General features: G+C 43.7%; 1 protein-coding gene across 7 annotated transcripts in view; it reads right to left on the bottom strand.

Moving 5' to 3' along the window:
- The window catches only part of DENND2B (DENN domain containing 2B), a 176,686-nt gene that overhangs the window by 114,561 nt on the left and 42,166 nt on the right, over nt 1-19,959 (bottom strand). For 4 of the 7 annotated variants that reach the window (XM_037999747.2, XM_008007520.3, XM_037999750.2 and 1 more), the window contains one exon: nt 2,823-2,911. The gene's annotated coding sequence lies outside the window, so the exon portion shown is untranslated. Of the gene's footprint in view, nt 1-2,081; nt 2,352-2,822; nt 2,912-11,613; nt 11,739-19,959 lie in introns of those variants that run through there. The other 3 variants (XM_037999746.2, XM_008007511.3, XM_037999749.2) reach the window with 3 other exon arrangements.

Genomic DNA, 19,959 nt, shown 5'->3' with positions numbered 1-19,959 from the left:
AGCTTCCTCTCGGCAGGATCGTCTATGAGGCTCCAGGTCTACGGTGAACGTCACTCTTATGAAATGATCCAACCCAAGGAAAGCAACATTTGTTTCCTTAAACATCCTGAAGAAGTCTTTTCAGATTTTTCCCATGTTTACTTATAAATGCAGAAATGAAGAAGGCACTTTATAAAATGAGAGAACCAGAACCGAGAGGCAAAGTGACTTTCCAGAGAGAGCTGGGTCATTCCTCAAGCTTCAATTCACAACATGTTACATTAGATAGGATGTGACTTGTTTCTAACTACTTTCACGGAAGTTATCCCACTGGCTCCTTCCAACAGTCCTGTGAAGTTGTTCTTATCATTCCCTCCATCTCACAGGTAAGAATCTGAAGCTCCTATTAGTTAAGATACTTGCCCGTGGCCACCCTATGGGAACAGAATCTGGCCATCAACTCAAGTCTAGCAACCCAAATCCATTCATCTTTCTGCTATACCAAAAGAAAGAGCACCAACTCCTGAAACTGGGTCTCTGCTAGCCCTCTTCACACATGTGGGGATGGTAAAATTGAAGAGCTCCAACTACACACACGAGTAGAAAAGGCGGCTGAGGTTCTGGATTTACACTGCCAACTGAAGGGCCCACTGGCTCAGTATTATGCCATATCCCTCCAGCAAAATGTAGGTTTCAACTAAGCAGAGGATCCCTGGAGTGTAGCAAAAGGAGGAATAACTTCCGAAGTGGCCCATCTGAGGTCCAGGGCCATGGAGTTCACCCTCGTGGACCCTCAGGCCACAACCATGATGCATACGTGTACACATTTAGGGAGCCAGAACTGGGGACATGGCCAGTGCTTGCATTGGCAAGCTGACCCGAAGTTAATCAGAATGCCCCCTCATTGTTTGCCAGAATACAAAAGACATTCTGTTCAGAAAGTTCAAGAAGAAAAACCGAAGAGCCAGGACAGCAGCTGTTCCCTCATCCCACAGAGAAACCAAAGGCATTTGCAAAGTTCCCTGAGGCCAAGAAGTGAATTTAAGACATAACATGGCTCAAGTGGAAGCACATTCCGTGATGGGTCTCCCTTGCAGGGAGTGTTTGCTGCATTCATCCTCCTAACAATATTACTGACAACCCCACTACCCCACCACCTAGAAAACTGCCTTTCTGGGAAGGTCTCCTTTCCTAGGCCACACTGAGCTCACCACGTACCACTCCTCTAGGTCAGAATAAGTTTTACCAAAACTTCGGACAATCAGTGTAGGAGTGCACAGCGTGGACACTGTGTGCCCTGAGATTTGGTCAAAATGTAACCAAACGAATCCACCCCGCACAACTACAGTGCCTCATGTCCCCCAGCTCTTAGCAGCTGCCGCTGAGAGCTGACTCTGGGACATCTGTATGAGAAACCTGTTTGCAGGCCCCCCAACCCCAAGCCAGCCCCCTCCCCCACCTCCTAGGAAAGTCTGTGATCGACCTTTTAATGTGGGAGAACAGCTTGATTCTTACCAAGCTGCCTGGAAGAGAGTGTGCAAAACCCCAGCTCAGGCATCCCTCTGTCCTAATAAATGCTCTAGAGGAACTTGGAACTCACCACAGGCTCCTCGCTGAGCTTAATTAGCTTTTTTTTTCCCCCCCCCCATTACAGGTCAGACATAGCAGCACCAAGAGACAAAACAGACAGTGTTCACTAGGATGAACAAGTGGCTCAAAAGGCACTGGAGTTTCCCTGTAAGAACTACAAACACCACGGGAGTGATGTTAACTCAGTTTCTTCCATATAAAAGATTCTTCCTGTAAAAATATCCTGTCCCTTTGTGCTAAATAAAAGTAAAATGATGCTTTTTAGAGTGAAGTCTAAACACCTCAGATTCAGCAAGAGTGAGATCAGCTAGATTTGCAAAGTCAAGAAAATTGGCTGTTTCCCTCCTCCTTAAGCTAATAGAATCCAACTGTTGGAGCATGACATCATTCCTGAGCCCCAAACCCCGAGCAGGGACTACAGACACTCGCCTGCCTCCCAGAAAACAGCCGGAGAGAAGGAGAGAAGGGCCAGGAAAGAAGGCCAAACGATCCCAGCCCGGAGCTGCCCTTACCTGAAAGTCTGGCTGCTTTCCTGCCCACTCCATTCTCACACCACAGCCGGCTAGGGAGCCCACGGCCCCCAAATCCACTGGCTTAAGCTCCGATACCTGCTGCGAGCTTCCCACAGCTCCTTCCTCTGACCTTTCGCGGCGCTCCTCGCAGCCAAGTGAGCAGAGCACTGCTAGCCGGCCAGGCCAGTTGTCATGGAGACCCTGTCCTCGCTAGGCGGGTGCGCGCACAGCAGCGCGCTTTTGGCCTAGCGCGTGCACAAGGGCGCTCTCTTTTTCTCTTTCTCTTTCTCTCTCTCTCTCTCTCTCTCTCTCTCTCTCTCTCTCTCTCTCTCAGTTCTGGGAGGCTTCCATAAAACAGCACTGTCTTTTGATCAGCTCGGTTTTTGCACGCATTCCACTCCTCCTACCTCCCTTCCAGTCCAACAGAGGCTCTGAACTGCTCCTGGGAACTTGCTTGAACAGCTCAGAGGGGAGAAGGGAGAAGACAGTGAGTGGACTTGTTTTCTTCCCCTCCAGTGTCTCATTTTTTATAACTTGGAAGAATCCCTGCCAGAGGGGGAGGGAGCTAGCTGAAACGCTTGGAGGGGAAGCCAGCCCTTCCTCTGGGTCCTGGAGCTCGGGTAGGAGGGACCCTGATGCGCTGCCTTGACTTGTTTGTGCACTTGGGATTTTTCCGGGCACAACTGGGGCGGAAATGCACTCATATCCCAGGAGCTCGCCTGGACTGGCCTCTCTGCTTACCTTGCTGCCTGTCCAGGTTGTGGCGATGGCTTTAACCAGTGCAGGGACTCATGGTACTAGTGGTGGCGCCTAAGCAATCTCTCATCTTCCTGAAATGGAGAGCAAAGACACTCGGTCAGGACCAGAAAGAATCCTGGGCAAGTCGAGAGTCACAACCCAGATGACAAACCTGATACAAATACAGTCTTGTCTCTCTGCCCTGCTCAGGGTCTGCAGCTAAGGCACAGGCTTCATGGGAGCTGCTGTCACAGTCAGTAATAATAATGCTCCTGTCAGAAAATAAGCACAGTCCCCGGGACACGGCAGACCCCCTAAGTTTAGTCCCATCCCCATCCCCATCCTGTCCCTTCCTCTCCCCACTCCCCAGCATACATTTCTGCTTTGTAACATTCTTTTTACATGTATCATTTTGTTTGATCCTCATAACCTTTTAAAATACACTGCACAGATATCTTTATGACCATTTTTTCAAGTTTATTTATTATCTTTTTAAATTTCTTTTAGAGACAGGATCTTACTCCGTTGCCCAAGCTGGAGTGCAGTGGTGCAATCATAGCTCACTACATCATCAAACTCCTCAGCTCATGTGACCCTCCTGCTTCAGCCTCTGAAGTAGCTGGGACTACAGGCATGCACCACCATGCCTGGCTACTTTTTTAATTTTTATTTTTATAGAGACAGGGTCTCACTATGTTGCCCGGGCTAGTTTTGAACTCCTGGCTTCATGCAATCCTCCTGCCTCAGCCTCCCAAAGTACCGAAATTACAGGCGTAAGCCAGCATGCTGGCCTTAGGGCCATTTTATAGATGGAAAAACTGAGACTCAGAGAGATTAAACATTTGATCTGCACTTATACAGTTAGGCAGTCAAAGAACTAAGAGAAGAAATCAGCCAAGTTCCCCGTAGTCCAGCACACTTTCCACTAAAGTATATTGCCACCTGATTTCAAAAACTGTCAACTTTTTGATAACCGGTTATGAGATAACACTGGGATCCCAAGGGAAGGTGGAGCATCCTTGTTAAGTTGTGGTGAGATACACTGACTACCATCCTTTCAGCCTAAAGACCTAAAGACAGCATCTCTGAGATATAAAATGTCCCGATGCACCAGCCCTACCCCACAGCTATGTATGACCTTACACTTTCCTAAACTACTCTCAAAATCTTGGCTCATCTGTTGGACATGACAAGTCTGAAAGTTAGGGCTGGCATTATTATACTAATTTAACAGATTTTTTAAAACAATTCTACAACAAGTAAAATTACTTGCCCCAGGTCACGGAACCAGGAAATAAAACCTAGAAACAATCCCCAAGCCTTTCAACTCTCTTGAGTACATCAAGCACAGTGGTTGCAACAGCACCAGGGGTCAGAAGACCTTGGCAGTGGCAGTGCCTGACTCCACCAGTAACGGGCCACGTGCCACTGGGCAAGTCACGTGACTTCCCCCTTTTCACCTGCAGAGTCTACTGACAGGGCTGGGGCTGAGCATCGGAAGAGATGCTGTCCTTGAAAGCACTCTCAAGTCAGGCACTGAACTAAGAACTTCGCTCCTCTCAGCAACTCCTCACCAAAAACCAACAAAAAACACTGGGACAGTTAATACCCTCCCCAGGATGAGGACACTGAGGCTTAAGAAGGATATTTTCCAATGTTGCTCCCAAAAACAGTGCTAAAGGTCCTGATGTTATTTATTTATTTATTTATTGGCATGAGGTCTTACTATGTTGCCCAGGCTGGTCTTGAACTCCTGAGCTCAAGCAATCCTCCCACCTCGGCCTCCTGAGTAGCTGGGAATATAGGTGTGTACCACCACACCCAGCCTGATAGAATCTGTAATGCATCCTATGCAGAATCTCATGGTTTTTTTTTTAAATTAATTTCCAGCATATCACAACATTCTCAAAACAAGATTCTAATTGACTTGAGTTTAAAAGGTAAATATATACCAGAAGTTAAGGTGGGAGAAGTGCTATAAAATCCAACAGGAAATGACAGAATGGCACAAATCCTAAATGGGGGGCACTACTGCTTTAGTGAAGCAATCAGAGCTTCAAAGGGAGTGAACTTAATCACCCACTACAAATCCCCAACCTCACGCAAGCCCCAGCTGAAGAATCCCAAGTCTACAAAGAAAGACAAGATAGAAGGGCAAACGCAGTATCATCAAATCACTAAAATTCCGCCTCTTCCTTTTCCAAAAGGCATCCCTCTGCTCTCTTCCTGATGCTCAAAATGCACATTCCACTTGCCCAGTCTCCATCCTGAGAAAGAAGAGGTGATTCCACCCCTTTCTACAATAAGATAATATTAATAATACAGTAGTAACACCAATTAACACTTATTGAGCACCTACCATATGTTAGGCATTCTTTTAAGCAGTATGAGGGACAAGGGGTCAGGACTGAGTACTAGAGCTGATACAAGTCAGTTACTGAAGGAATCCAAACTTAAAAAGTCCTCCAAACCAGACCCAGAATGCGGGCCATGCTCCCCCTAGTGGCATGCTGGAGTTATGGAGGCTCCTTAGGGCCTTGTCCCGGAGGAAGGGACAAAGGAAGGGCCCGTTAGTGAGAGAACTGGAATGCCTGCTTGGGTGATGCTACTGTGTACATACTCCTGGAACTGGGCAGAGCCAGGGACAGTTGAATCCCGCCACTGCCTCTGCAAGGCTGGATTTAGACCAATCCTACCTGACCTTTCTGAAGGATAAGGATCTGACAACCTTATATAAGCTCTCTGCTGTCTGCTGAGAGGCCTGCAAGCATACGTGTGCCAGAAACCCTGGAGACATCCTTGACTCTCCCTTTTTCTTTTTCCCCACATCCAATCCATTTCCCAACTGCAAACAATTCTACTTCCAAAATATCTCTTTTATCGGTCCACTTTTCTTCACCTCTGATGCTACCCGTCTCTCAACTGAATTATTGCAAAAACCTCCTAATTGCCCCAGCTTCCACTCTCCCCTCACAAAGCCATTAGAGCTGTCTGAATCACCTTTTTTTACACCAGATCAGGTCATTTCCTGCTTAACACACTTCACTGACTTCCCACTACACTTAGGATAAAATCTAACTTCTTACCAGGACCTACAAGGCCCAGTGTGATTCTCCTCCTGCCTTCTTTCAGCACATTTCCTGCCCTTCCCTGACTGTGCATCGGCCACATACAACTGCTTTTAGTTCCCCCGAAGTGTCATATTTTTTTCCAGGTTGTTTTCCGTTGCCGGGACACTCCCTTCCCAAGCAGTCTTTGCCTGGATAGTTCTTACTCACCTTGCCTCACCTTGACTCTCCTGTCTCTTGACTTTCACAATCGTCCAGTCTAAATGAGGTTGCCACACTTATCCTTCAGAGCACTCACCACACTGTGTAATTATGCATTCATACAGTTATCTGCTTAATCTCAGTCTTCCCTCATGAGTTCCTTAGGATACGAACTTTGACTATTTTGCTAACCACCAATATTCTCTGCACTAAGTGCAGGGCCCAGCTCACAGCTGGCACTCAATAAATATCTGCTGAATAAAGTGCATAAAACCCCATTTCTTCCTGTCCAACAGGAAGAAGAAACTTAGAGCAGCTATTTCATGTCACTCATTGCCTCTTTTCATAGACTCACAAACTATAATTACATTTCTTTTCCTCATGTGCCTTGCCTGTGGGCACGACCAAAAATTCCTGTAAAGTCTCCTTGTGGTTTGTTTCCCAGAACTTTCCTGGTCACTCTCCTGCGGCTGCCCTCCAGGGTTTTATAGCTGCTTCCATTACTAGTGCCCACTCACAGGCCTCCACCACCACTAGGTCATTGCCAGAGCACTGTGTAGGAATGGCCCAGCTCCCACGATGACAAGGTTCTCTCAGGCCAGCAGCTCCAAGGACAAAACACCTCCTCTCCCCTGCCCCGGTGCAGGCCACTATGATTGTAAAAAAAATACATTTTTACTTAAAAAAAAAAAAAAAAAAAGGTCTTACATTTTATAATTTGGAGATGGGTGTAAAAAGTTCAGAAAAAAAGGGGTTCTATTACTAAAAAGAATTTTCAACACTACGGTCTAGAGGAAAAATGAAGGTCTAAACAACAGCAACAGCAGTGTGAATACGTCCAGCGTTCCCTCTTCTGGCCTACGCTCCCACCCAAATCTGAAATCCTCTGGCTTCACCTCTTGCCCACACCTCCCCTGCTACCAACCACCCCATTATAGGCACAACCACAGGACACTGCCTGGTTCTTTGAACACTGCCTGCATTTTCCTCTCCCTCCCTCTATGGCTCATGCTGTTACCTTTATCTGAATGCCTCTCCTTCCCCCACTAACAAAATCTTACTGCCTTCAAGGTCCAACTCAGTTATCACCTCCTCTGTAAAATATTTTTCAATCTCCTGACATAATCTGTTTGTCTCTTCTGCAAATCAACAGCAGTTTAAAGATGCCTTTATTATAGCGTTGATATCACTTTATCACTGTTACTTGCACACCTGTCTCCCCCACAGACCTGAGCTCCTCGAGGTGTATCCATTTTAGTCTTTTGTTTTGTTTTGTTTTGTTTTTTGAGATGGAGTCTCGCTCTGTCGCCCAGGCTGGAGTGCAGTGGTGCGATCTCGGCTCACTGCAAACTCCACCTCCCGTTTTCATGCCATTCTCCTGCCTCAGCCACCTGAGTAGCTGGGACTACAGGCACCCGCAACCACGCCCAGCTAGTTTTTTGTATTTTTTAGTAGAGACGGGGTTTCACCTTGTTAGCCAGGATGGTCTCGATCTCCTGACCTTGTGATCCGCCTTGGCCTCCCAAAGTGCTGGGATTATAGGCGTGAGCCACTGCGCCCGGCCCCACTTTAGTATTTCATTCAATGTGTACAGTAAGTGTCTGTGAGATAAATGAATCATTGAAAAGACTCTCCAAACAAACAACAGAAACAGCTATTTCCTCTCTAAGGTGAGGGAATTTGAATGGATGGCCCTACATTGCACAAGAAAATACATATATGTAAATGATGATCGGATTCCAGATTAGGTCACTAGAGGGGTTTATAGTACTTTCTTGTCTCTTTAAAGACAACTGAAATTCTGAACCTGAAAACACAGGAACAGAGTAAGTCTTTTTAAAGTCACTCCTTACTTTGGGATCAAAGAAATTCAAGTAAAATGGGCTGTTGTTTCAATATTATTGGTTGGATCTTAAAATGCCTAAGAGATGTCTAATTTCAAATGCCTCTGGGAAGCCTAGTTCTTAATGCCCACCAGACTGGGGTCCAGTGGTATTCCCACTGAAAACATCCAGTTCTACCAAATTAATGGGTGATCAGGTCAAGTACAGTGGCTCATACCTGTAATACCAGCACTTTGGGAGGCTGGGGCAGGAGAACTGCTTGAGCCCAGGAGTTCAAGACCAGCCTGGGCAACATAAGGAAACCCCATCTCTACAAATAATTTTTTAAAATTGGCTGGGCATAGTGGCACATGCCTGTGGTCTCAGTTACTCAGGAGGCTGAAGTGGGAGGATCGCTTGAGCCTGGGAGGTTAAGGCTGCAGTGAGACATCATCACATCACTGCACTCCAGCCTGGGTGACACAGCAAAACTGGGTCTCAAAAAAAAAAAAAAAAAAAAAATGGGGAATCAAACATGCTCCCCTCCACCAATCCTCCTACACTGGGTTCTAGCTGCCATTTATGGAAGAGCCCTTAAGAGTTTTATAATTTTCCTCTTCTGCCTGTGAATGGCAATGTGCTAAGGAGGGAAGCTTTTAAAATTCAGTAGTAGACAACTAGCAGGCTGGAGCCCAGTCCTGGCTTCCAGCTTTCTGGAATGGTAAAATCCTGGGCAAGTCCCTGTCTCCCTTAGGGCCTTTGCTTTTTCCTCCACATGAGAGGGCTGGACTAGCTGTTCAAGCATCCTTCAGCTTGACTGTCCTACTGCATCGTTCTACTGCAGTCACCCAGACCTACTGCTTTCTGAGTAAGTCCAAAGCAGCAGAAATACTTCTTGCTTTCAGGGGCTACAGTCTTTATCCAACTCTCAGCAGAACCCCGGGCTTGGGGCTTTGAGGTCAGACAGAGGACCATCACCAGTGAAAAGTAGCCTTTTTTGGAAGCAAAAAATGGGAGATTCAGGCTTCCTGCCTAAGGAGGGCTGGACAGAGAAGAAAGGTACTAAATTACAGGATGGAGAAATTAGGATATGGCCTGGGAAGTACTTGGAAGAGAACTGAGGCTCCTGCTGAGGTCCTTGCTCAGACTCACCCCTACCCCTAAGTCTGAGACAGAGTTGCCTTTACAAAGCAGATATTGAACAGCTGACAATACCTAAGTTCTCTTGGAAGACAATCTGTCTACTGCAAATCAAGCAGTCTCTACCTGGGTGCTATGAGGGCCTTCAGATCAACAAAACAAATCTCCCTCCAGATGGCAATCCTGGGCCCCCTCCACCTGGAAGTCACATCTGGCAGGACCTCCACAGTGTTGGCTGCTGCCACACAAATTTTGCTTGCAGACTTCCTAGGAAGGTAGAGAAATACCCATTCTGTGCTCAAGTCCTAGTGTTTTATGATAGGAAGTTTCCCCAGGTCCTTACTCCTGACCTAATTCTCCCTGCCTCTCCTACTAACACCACCCAACCCCTGACGACCTTAAGACTCTGAACCAGAGAAGTGTGGAATTCAGCCTATAATTCGCCTAGACCCCACAGCCCTGCGGTGAAGCAGCTACCACACACCTTCACGCTGGGTTGTGCCCCCTCTCCTTCAGTCTGATAACCATCCCGCCCTAGTTCACCTCTGCTCAGCTCACAATCCTCCGTATAAAGCTCGACGTCCAGGTACTCACGACACAGGTACTCATGGCTTGCTCCAGTTTCTTGGAGTCTCTGTGATAACGTTCGTATATGAGCCAATTATCTGAAATCTCTCAAATCCACAGGCCCCTGACTGCTGTTCCTCATTAAGCCAGAGCATTTTAACACTGGGCCACATAAACATAGGCTTGGGGCCAGGAAAGAGTGGACCAAGGAAGCAATACCCTAGACCCCTAGGAAAGCACCATTTTATCCTTCTAGAATAGGCTTTCTGGCCGGGTGTGGTGGCTCACGCCTATAATCCCAGCACTTTGGGAGGCCAAAGCGGGCAGATCACTTGAGGTCAGGAGTTTGAGACAAGCCTGGGAAACACGGCAAAACTCGTCTCTACTAAAAATACACAAACTAGCCAGGCATGGTGGCAGGCGCCTGTAATCCCAGCTACTCAGGAGGCTAAGGTGGGAGAATCACTTGAACCCAGAAGGTGGAGGTTGCAGTGAGCCGAGATCACACCACTGTACTCACACCAGTGGGCAACAGAGCAAGACTCTGTCTCGAATAATAGTAATAGGCTTTCCAAGCTTAGCTGGCTCATAACTCTGAGTTCAACAATGACCTTAACGTATCATGATTAAAAGCTTCAGGACTGGAGAGGCAAGGTGCAAAGTGGAGGGAAAGGGAAGAGATAGGGGATTAAGAGGAATGTGGACTCAAGCTGCTTTTCTATGATCTACCCAGGAAAATACCTTGAGCCTGAGAAAGAAGTACCCCTCAGAGTAAGATCTGGGCAAGGCTATGGGAAGTGTGAGCCCAGACTGTGTCGACCTCCTCAATCCTAGCTCCCCTCATTCTCCCTGGCTAGACTGATTCTCTAGCCCTACCCCCAGTACTCCTCAGAACAGGCTGCCACTCCAGCGCCAACCATGCCCCACTGCCTTGTGTGACTGCACCAAGCTCATTCAGCTTATTTCTCCTGCTAGCCGTAATGTTCTTTAGAGACAGAACTATGTCTTAACTCTGAATTCTAGCTTAGGGCTGTGTACCAAGTACAATTAATAAATTTTTAAATGAATGAACTAATAAAACCAACCAACTGATCCAACTAAAAAGGGTATTAACAGTGTCACCACAGAACCTAGACCACTTGATGCTTAACACCTCACAGTAGTCCAGAGTTTCCAAGGTGGGGTGTGTATACAAGATGATTATAAGTGGTATATGGACAAACATTTTTAAAATTTTTAAAACTTTTATATTATCTTAATGTATAGAAGAACAAAGATAGCCAGCTACTAACCTCATTATTACCAATCTCATTATTAGATCAACACTAAAGAAGTTACATTTTCTATTTGCTTTTAGTATTGTTTTATAGCAGGTAGAAGTTTAAGGAGAGGCCAGGCTTGGTGGCTCACGTCTGTAATCCCAACAATCTGAGAGGCCAAGACGGGAAGATTGCTTGAGCTCAGGAGTTTGAGACCAGCCTGGGCAACGTGGCAAAACCCCTAACTCTACAAAAAATAAAAAACTTAGCCAGGCGTGGTGGCACACACCTGTGGGCCCGGCTACTTTTGAGGCTGAGGTGGGAAGATCACTTGAGCCCAGCAGGAGGTCAAGGCTGCAGTGAGCCATGATCAAGCCACTGTACTCCAAAGCCTGGGTGACAGAGTGAGACCCTGTCTCAAAAAAAAAAAAAAAAAAAAAAGAGTTTAAGGAAAAATGGGATATTTGTGTAACCTCAAAGTATCTCTCCCAGAATATGTATTAATTACAAAGGCAGAAATAGTTAACCTCACAGTGGAGAAATTGGCAGATATCACCTTAATCAAGTGATCAACGTTAACACTACATGCAATAAGACATATTGACACCATGTGCCCCAATACCATGCGCTGAGAAGGGCATTTCACCTCTGTGGTGCTCTTCCCAAATCCATGACCTTAATCTAATTATGAGAAAACATCAAGTAAACCCAACCTAAGGGATATTCTGCAAAATACCTGATCAGTACTCCGCAAAAGGGCCTGGGTCATGAAAAACAACGACAGACTGAGGAACTGTCACAGATTAGAGGAGACTAAGGAGACGCAGCAACTAAATGCAACATGGGATCCTGGATTCGATCCTGGAATAGAAAAAGGAGTTTCATAAGAAAAACTGGTGAAATCCCAACTAAGTCTATATCAGTATCAATTTTAGTTTTGATCACTGTACTGTAGTTACACAAGATTAGGAGAATTTGTACTGCCATTGCAACTTTTCTCTAAGTCTAAAATTATTTAAAAGTAAAAAGTTTTTAAAAAGCCAAATTTAAAGGTAAGTAAATAAAAGTACATATAGTATGTGGTTATAGGAGAAAATCATAAAGGTAGGTAAGACTGACTCAAGTTTGGGAAGCACTCAAGTATTTACCCTACCCCCAAGAAAAGTTGCCTCCAGAATGAGAATCACTGCTGTTGAAGAATATTTCGTAAAAAGGGAAATGTTCACTTTATGTTACTTGAGGGTAAAATTAATAAATCATCCCTTTCTGTTAAAAAGATATATATCACATATATTACCCATAGAAAACAGTCTGTGTTAAAATTAAAATAACCTATGCTAAACAAAGCACAGATGACATTTATTAACTAGTAAATAGGATATGGCTTTTGGAAAGTAACTCATCAATTAAAATGCTCACAGACTTTGACTCAGTAGCCTCACTCAGGGAGAGTATCCTAAGAGAAAATTCCTAAGTATGCAGAATAAATGTCTGTTTCCAGCATTATTTATAATAATTTTAAAAATTAGAAACAATCTCCATATCAGTCATTCCTAGATCAGTATTTTTTTAAACTGCAACAACCCAATAAAGAATATTTTACATTGTAATCTAGCACACGCATGTGTGAGAGGGTGTGTGCATCTGCGTGTGTGTAAAAAACTGAACCAAAAAGGTTTCTCAAAACAACACTATCTTTACTATATGTGATGCTCTCTGCTATTTTCAATCCTAATCTATGTTATTAGGAAATTAAGAAAACAAAGTATATACAGCCCCACTAAACTGATTTCCTGACCCAAAAATGGATTATGGACCTTAGTCTGAAAAACTGCACTAGATGGACTATTGTGCAGCCATTGTAAGAGATGACTATGGCTGGGTGCAGTGGCTCAACGTCTGTAATCCCAGCACTTTGGGAGGCCAGGTGGGTGGATCACCTGAGGTCAGGAGTTCGAGACCAGCCTGGCCAACATGGTGAAACCCCACCTCTACTAAAAATACAAAAATTAGCCAGGCATGATGGCGCATGCCTTAATTCCAGCTACTTAGGAGGCCGAGGCACGAGAATTGCCTGAAACCAGGAGGCAGACATTGCAATGAGCTGAGATCGTGTCACTGCATTCCAGCCTGGGCAACAGAGACTCAGCCTCAAAAAAAAAAAAAAAAATTAACTAAATTAAATTTTGAAAATTTAAAAGAGACTACTATAAACCACAAACTGGTAGCAGCAATGGGTTCTAAGGAGAAAAGAGGGTGGGAGGAAAACTTGCTTTTCACTGTATATCTTTTTGTACCTTTTTGAATTTACAACACAGGTTTTTTATTTAAAAATTAACTAGCTGGGCACAGTGGCTCACACCAGTAATCCCAGCACTTTGGGAGGCCAAGGTGGGAGGATCTCTTGAGACCAGGAGTTCAAGACCAGCCTGGGCAACATAGAGACCCCGTCTCTACTAAAAATAAAAAAATTAAAAAAAAAATTAGTACAAGCCTGTAGTCCCAGCTACACAGGAGGTTGAAGTGGGAGGATCACATGAGCCTAGGAGATAGAGGCTGCAATGAGCAGTGATCACGCCACTACACTCTAGCCCAGGAGACAGAGGGAGATCCTGTCTCCAAAAAAAAAAAAAAAAAACTAACTTTAAATGGCAATTACAAAGACTTTATCAGCATGGGAGACAATGCTAATTATGCATAATAAAGCTATAACTATACTGTAAAGACATATGCAAGTGAAAAAGAAATTTATACCAAGCAATAATCATGTTAGCAATTTTTTTCCTTTTTACTAAATTCTACATATTCTACACTGTTGCTATTGTAGATTTGTTTTGTTTTGTTTTTGAGACAAGGTCTGGCTCTATTGCCCAGGCTGGAGTACAGTGGCAAGATCTTGGCTCACTGCAACCTCTGCCTCCCAGGCTGAAGCAATCCTCCCACTGCAGTCTCCCAAGTAGCTGGGACTACGAGTGTGCACCACCACACCCTGCTAATTTTTTTATGTTTTGTAGAGATGGGATTTTGCCATGTTGCCCAGGCTGGTCTCAAACTTGCGAACTATTTTTCTACCATTCAACATACCTTTATCTTCTTAAATTAAATCAATTATTGGTAAGGACACAGGAGATTTTAAAGTTAATGGTAGCGTTTTCTTTCTTAAGCTAGGTGGTGGGTCACTTAAACTATACATATAAAAATAGATATTCTACATATTTTAAATAATTTCTCAATTTTTTCCAACTTTATGAGTTATGATTGATAAAAGTTATATATACTAAAGATGTACAGCATAATTAGATATACTAATACACTGTGAAACGATTATCACAATCAAGTTTACACATTCATTATTACCATACACAGTTACCATTTTGTGTATGTGATGGGGAGAGGTGAGGATACTTAAGACTTACTCTCTTGGCAAATTTCAAGTAAACAATACAGTATTAACTATAGTCACTATATTGTACATTAGATTCCCAGGATTTATTTATCTTATAACTGAATGTTTAACAACATTTTTTTAAACAAAAGATTTCAAAAGTGGACTCTTTCCCGAAACCTGCCTCCTTGACCTCAAACTCACAGAGCCACTCCAACAAGGTACTGAGATAGGATTTAAAACTGTCAGTCAACTGGATACTTTCTACCTACCTCTGCGATGAGAATCTAACATGGACTGTACCATCCCCATGGCTTCTAAACTCTGCAGGTGGGCTAGTTTCGGCATTCTATTCACACTCAGGACTGTTCTTTTGTTTTTCCTCCTTTCCCCACCAAGCTATTATTCATTCCCTTACATTTTTAATTACATGTAATCTCTTCTGAGCATATTCATATTTGAATTTCCAACAGGCTGTAATGCAGTACTTTCTTTGTACACAGCAAGTGCTCAAAAAATATTTCTTAATCAATATCGTAGGCAAAACTCCAGAAAAGAATATATAAAAAGTGACAAGAACTCAGAGAAGGAAGATTAAGTACAAATTACATCAAGAAACATCATTACTTTTAGTTAATGAGGTTATTATATAATTATTGTAGAGAATAAAATAGATAATACATGTAAAACACTCAGAAATAGCTAGTAAGTGACCCATAAATAACAGATTGGGGACTTAAAAAGCAGTATCCATACATATTTACACAATATATATTTGTATATAATATATATCATAAATTTAAATACACACATATGCACATACATATGGCAAAGAATGTCAGGGACATAATTTATCTGGACTTCAGAAAAATCTCTCTTGATCTTGTAAAAAAAAAAATCAGAGATACACTGGCAGCTGGATGGATTGGTAACTCAGGACAGCTGGGTCCAAACAGTGCTATGAAATGAATCAATATCAACTAGGAAGAGGAACTCTGGAACTCCTAGAAGTTTAGGCACATCCCATCTGTTTTATCACATTTATTGATTTGAATATGTTGAGCCATCTGGTATGGTTTGGCTGTGTCACCACCCAAATCTCATTTCGTAGTTCCCATAATCCCCAGGTGTCATGGGAGGGATCCAATGGGAAGTGATTAGATAATGGGGGCCATTTCCCCCATCCTGTTCTCATGATAGTGAGTGAAGCTCATGAGATCTGATGGTTTTCTAAGTGCCTGGCATTTCCCCTGCTTACACTCATTCTCTCTCCTGCCACCCTGTGAAGAGGTGCCTTCCACCATGATTGTAAGTTTCCTGAGGTCTCCAAGACATGTGGAACTGTGAGTCAATTAAACCTCTTTCTTTTCTAAATTACCCAGTCTCGGGCAGTTCTTTATAGCAGCATGAGAATGGAGTAATATACCATCCTTGCATCCCAGGGATAAATCCCATTTGATCATGGTACATGAACCCTTTTTCTTATTTTTTTTGACTTGAGGCCACTGTTCAAAATCATTCTTCTGATTTTTTTTTTTTTTTTTTTTTTTTTGAGATGGAGTCTCGCTCTGTCGCCCAGGCTGGAGTGCAGTGACGTGATCTCAGCTCACTGCTACCTCCGCCTCCCGGGTTCAAGCAATTCTCCTGCTTCAGGCTCCCGAGTAGCTGAGACTATAGGCATGTGCCACCACGCCCAGCTAATTTTTTGTATTTTCAGTAGAGGCAGGGTTTCACCGTGTTAGCCAGGATGGTCTCAATCTCCTGACCTCGTGATCTGCCCACCTCGGCCTCCCAAAGTGCTGGGATTACAGGTGTGAGCCACCATGCCCAGCCTCTTTTTTAAAAAATTTAACTTTTAAGTTCAGGGGTGCATGTGCAGGTTTCTTATACAGGTAAACTTGTGTCATGGGGGCTTGTTGTACAGATTATTTCATCACCCAGGTGTTAAGCCTAGTACTCATTAGTATTTTTCCTGATCCTCTCCCTCCTTCCACCCTTTACCCTCAAGTAGGCCTTGGTGCCTGTTCTTCCCCGCTATGTGTCCATGTGTACTCAATGTTTAGCTCCCACTTATAAGTGAGAACAAGTGGTATTTGGTTTTCTGCTCCTGCATTAGTTTGCTAAGGATAGTGGCCTCCAGCTCCATCCATGTTTCTGCAAAGGACATGATTTCATTCTTTTTTTATGGCTGCATAGTATTCCATGGTGTATATGTACCACATTTTCTTTAACCAGTCTACTGTGATGGGCATTTAGGTTGATTCCATGTCTTTGCTATTGTGAATAGTGTTGGAATGAACATACATACGCATGTATCTTCATAATCAATTTTTTTTTTTTTTTGGAGACAGGGTCTTGCTTTGTCACCCAGGCTGGAGTGCAGTGGCACAATCTTGGCTCGCTGCAGCCACCATTTCTCAGATTCAAGCAATTCTCCTGCCTCAGCCTCCCAAGTAGCTAGGACTACAGGTGCGCAGCTCCGCACACAGCTATTTTTTTTATATATATTTTTAGTAGAGACAGGGTTTCGCCATGTTGGCCAGGCTGGTCTTGAACTCCTGACCTCAAGTGATCTGCCTGCCTCGGCCTCCCAAAGTGCTGGAATTACAGGCATGAGCCACTGCACCTGGCATCTTATAATCAAATTATTTATATTCCTTTGGGTATATACCCAGTAATGGGATTGCTGGGTGGAATGATATTTCTGTTTTTAGGTCTTTGAGGAATCACAACACTGTCTTCCACAATGGTTGAACTAATTTACACTCCCACCAACACTACATAAATATTCCTTTTTCTCCACAACCTTGCCAGCACCTGTAATTTTTTGGCTTTTTATTAATAGCCATTCTGACTGGTGTGAGATGGTATCACACTGTGGTTTTGATTTGCATTTCTCTAACGATCGGTGATGCTGAGCTTTTTTTCATATGCTTGTTGGCCACATGTATGTTTTCTTTTGAAAAGTGTCTGTTCATGTACTTTGCCCACTTTTTAAAAATGGGATTTTTTTTTCCTTGTAAATTTGTTTAAGTTACTTATAGATGCTGGATACTGGACCTTTGTCTTATTAGACTCAATGTGTGCTGTTGAATTCTATTTGCTACTGTTCTGTTAAGGATTTTTGCATCTATATCCATCAGAGATGTTAGCCTAATATTCCTTTCTTTTCCCATTTGTTCTAGATCCCATTATGGTTACCCCTTTTATCATTGACTTGGATAAGACACAATTATCAAATATGCTTATGATAAATTAATTGGGAGGGATAATTAATATACTAGATATCATCAGAGAGAAAAGCCTCCACAAACTGAAACCATAGGTTAAATACGGCAAGATGAAATTTTTAAAGGGTAAAATATGTAATTTTACACTGAAGCTTAGAAAAATACTGTAAGACAACAGGATAAAGATGGTTATTAGTGAAAAAGACCTGAGGAAAGGTTCAATATGAGTCAACTGGTGAGCAAATGTGATTCTGAGTTTAGCTGACAAAACACAGGGCCCAGATCAAATGAGATTCATGTCCTACCGTCCTCCATTCTGCTTAGAACAAAAGTGTTTCCAGGGGACATATACTATATTTGCAGTCCCAGGGGTAAATGGAGTCGTGAATAACATTTCAGACAAATATATTGAAAGAAAAAATGGAAATCAAGTATTTTGGAGCCCCTTAAACTGAGAAGTAAGATAACACATCTGATTTCATGAGGTTGTAGTAAGTTCTCCTGCAGAACAGGAAGATAGAAAACTACCACTTTCATCCCCATGGAGTCATCTCTGGGGAATAAAGAACACTCACAGAAAGAAGAGACAGCTGGGCCCTGCCTGACCTGCTCTTTGTCCCTCCTGCTAGTCACATCAAAACCTCCCAGTCGGGGCTCTGACCATCCAAGCTTTATCAAGGATACAGAACAGCTCAGGAATCCAAACAATTCTGACCCATCATCTCCCCAAACCACGGTTCACTACAAGCAGAATCACAGTGATATTTTTAACTATCAGAGTGAATTTTTGTAGATCTTTAACCTCCTATACTAAGCTGTTATCTGATAGCTGTTGTGAGCAAGGACTCAGGCTTAAATGCTGTAACTGAAACATTACATGGTAGGAATGCAGCATTTCAGCTTCTTTGGGGATTGCTGGGATACAGACATACCAGCTTATCGCCTGTAAAGGGACCCTATGATGCTTCTTCTAAGGACCTGGGGAGAGAGAAGAGCAGTGGCCCTTCAATATCCAGTTCTTATCCTAGGAACATGGAAGGCGACCCTGATCTACAGATGAGTCATACTAAATAAACATCAACATCCTACAGGAGAAGATGCCATTTTTTAAACCATCTTCTCTTTCCCCAAGGTTAAGAACTTAGAAGTTCCTAATCTATGCAATGATTAGCTCCTTTCCCAATAAGACATGCACTGGGCCCATCCTATGTTTATGTGGAAGAGAGCTAGTTTGCCTTTGTGTAAAAAGAGGGCCTCATGAATGTTCATTCACTTAGAGATCAACATTGAACAACTTGTGCGATAGAGAAATCAATTAGACCCCAGAATGCAAGGAAGGGAAGATGAGGGAGATGATGAAAGGAAAAGCAGAGGAATGTGGAGGGAGAGGGGAGAGTAGAAAGCAATTTAAGATCCTGAAGGACAGAAACAGGAGGAAGCTTGTTTGGAAGTCTCAGAGTGGCAAATTTGGGGGAATTCCTGAGCATTACTCTCAGGGATGTGAAGGAACATACTTGAGCACCACTTAGCCTTTTGAAAGTGCAGGAAAGAAAGAATTCAGAAAGCCTTTATTCCCTCCCTGTCTGGGGCTCCTTACCCTGGGGTGATACAACTGTCTATACCCCACTTAGCTGGTTGGCTGAGCTGTGAACGACTGAGAGGAGGAAGGCAGAGTGAAAAGAACAAAGGGTCAAGGACTACTGTCCCCCGCACAGCTCGTGCCAGCAGAACACTTCCTTCTTACGAGGCCATGGGACTCCAGAGGCTAAAACTGGTAGATGCTAGCTCATCTCAAACCCAAGCAGATAAAGGAAGTCAACGATTTCACAGTCCTCCTGAAGGCAGTAAAGATTATAGCCACTCATCTCCAATGCAGACAGCAAATACCATCAGTAAAGCATGACACAGCTCTTCTAAGAAAAAGGCCCAGAGGAGATGAAGAAGGGTTGCATACTCTGGGAAAATTTGGCAAGATGAGGCTTGACTCTCTCTGCGTGCTCCCAAGACAGTTACCAAGTTACCACTGCTTTAACTAAGTCACAGAGGGTCCAAGACCCAGAGAGACACGAGAGTTGTCAGAGGCAAAGATAGAGACTTGTGTGGTTGGGATTTGGGGGCTTGAAGTGGTTTTTGTTTTGTTGTTGTTAGTAAATAAGACTGTCTCAGCAAGCTTCTGAAGGGTGAACCCTGTACCTCTATTTTATCCAAGATGGCTAGGAAGAGAGACAGCTCAACGACATCTGACTTAATCTGCTGCTCTGAGTGGCGGGAGAGAATGGGATAGACTTTCCAAATAAAATAACAATTTGCCAGCCACAAACTTCCTTCCTCTACTATCCAGGTAGTCCATTTCCTCCTTAAATCCCTATTGCACCAGACTGGAAGTGGGGAGGGGGGACGGGGGTGGACTGTGGCAATGTTGTGTAGAGGAGACAAGGACGAAAATGTGAGACATGGACCCAACTGC

The sequence above is a fragment of the Chlorocebus sabaeus genome, chromosome 1 (assembly GCF_047675955.1).
Source record: "Chlorocebus sabaeus isolate Y175 chromosome 1, mChlSab1.0.hap1, whole genome shotgun sequence".
Taxonomy (NCBI): Eukaryota; Metazoa; Chordata; class Mammalia; order Primates; family Cercopithecidae; genus Chlorocebus; species Chlorocebus sabaeus.
This window is presented reverse-complemented; position numbering and strand designations above follow the sequence as displayed.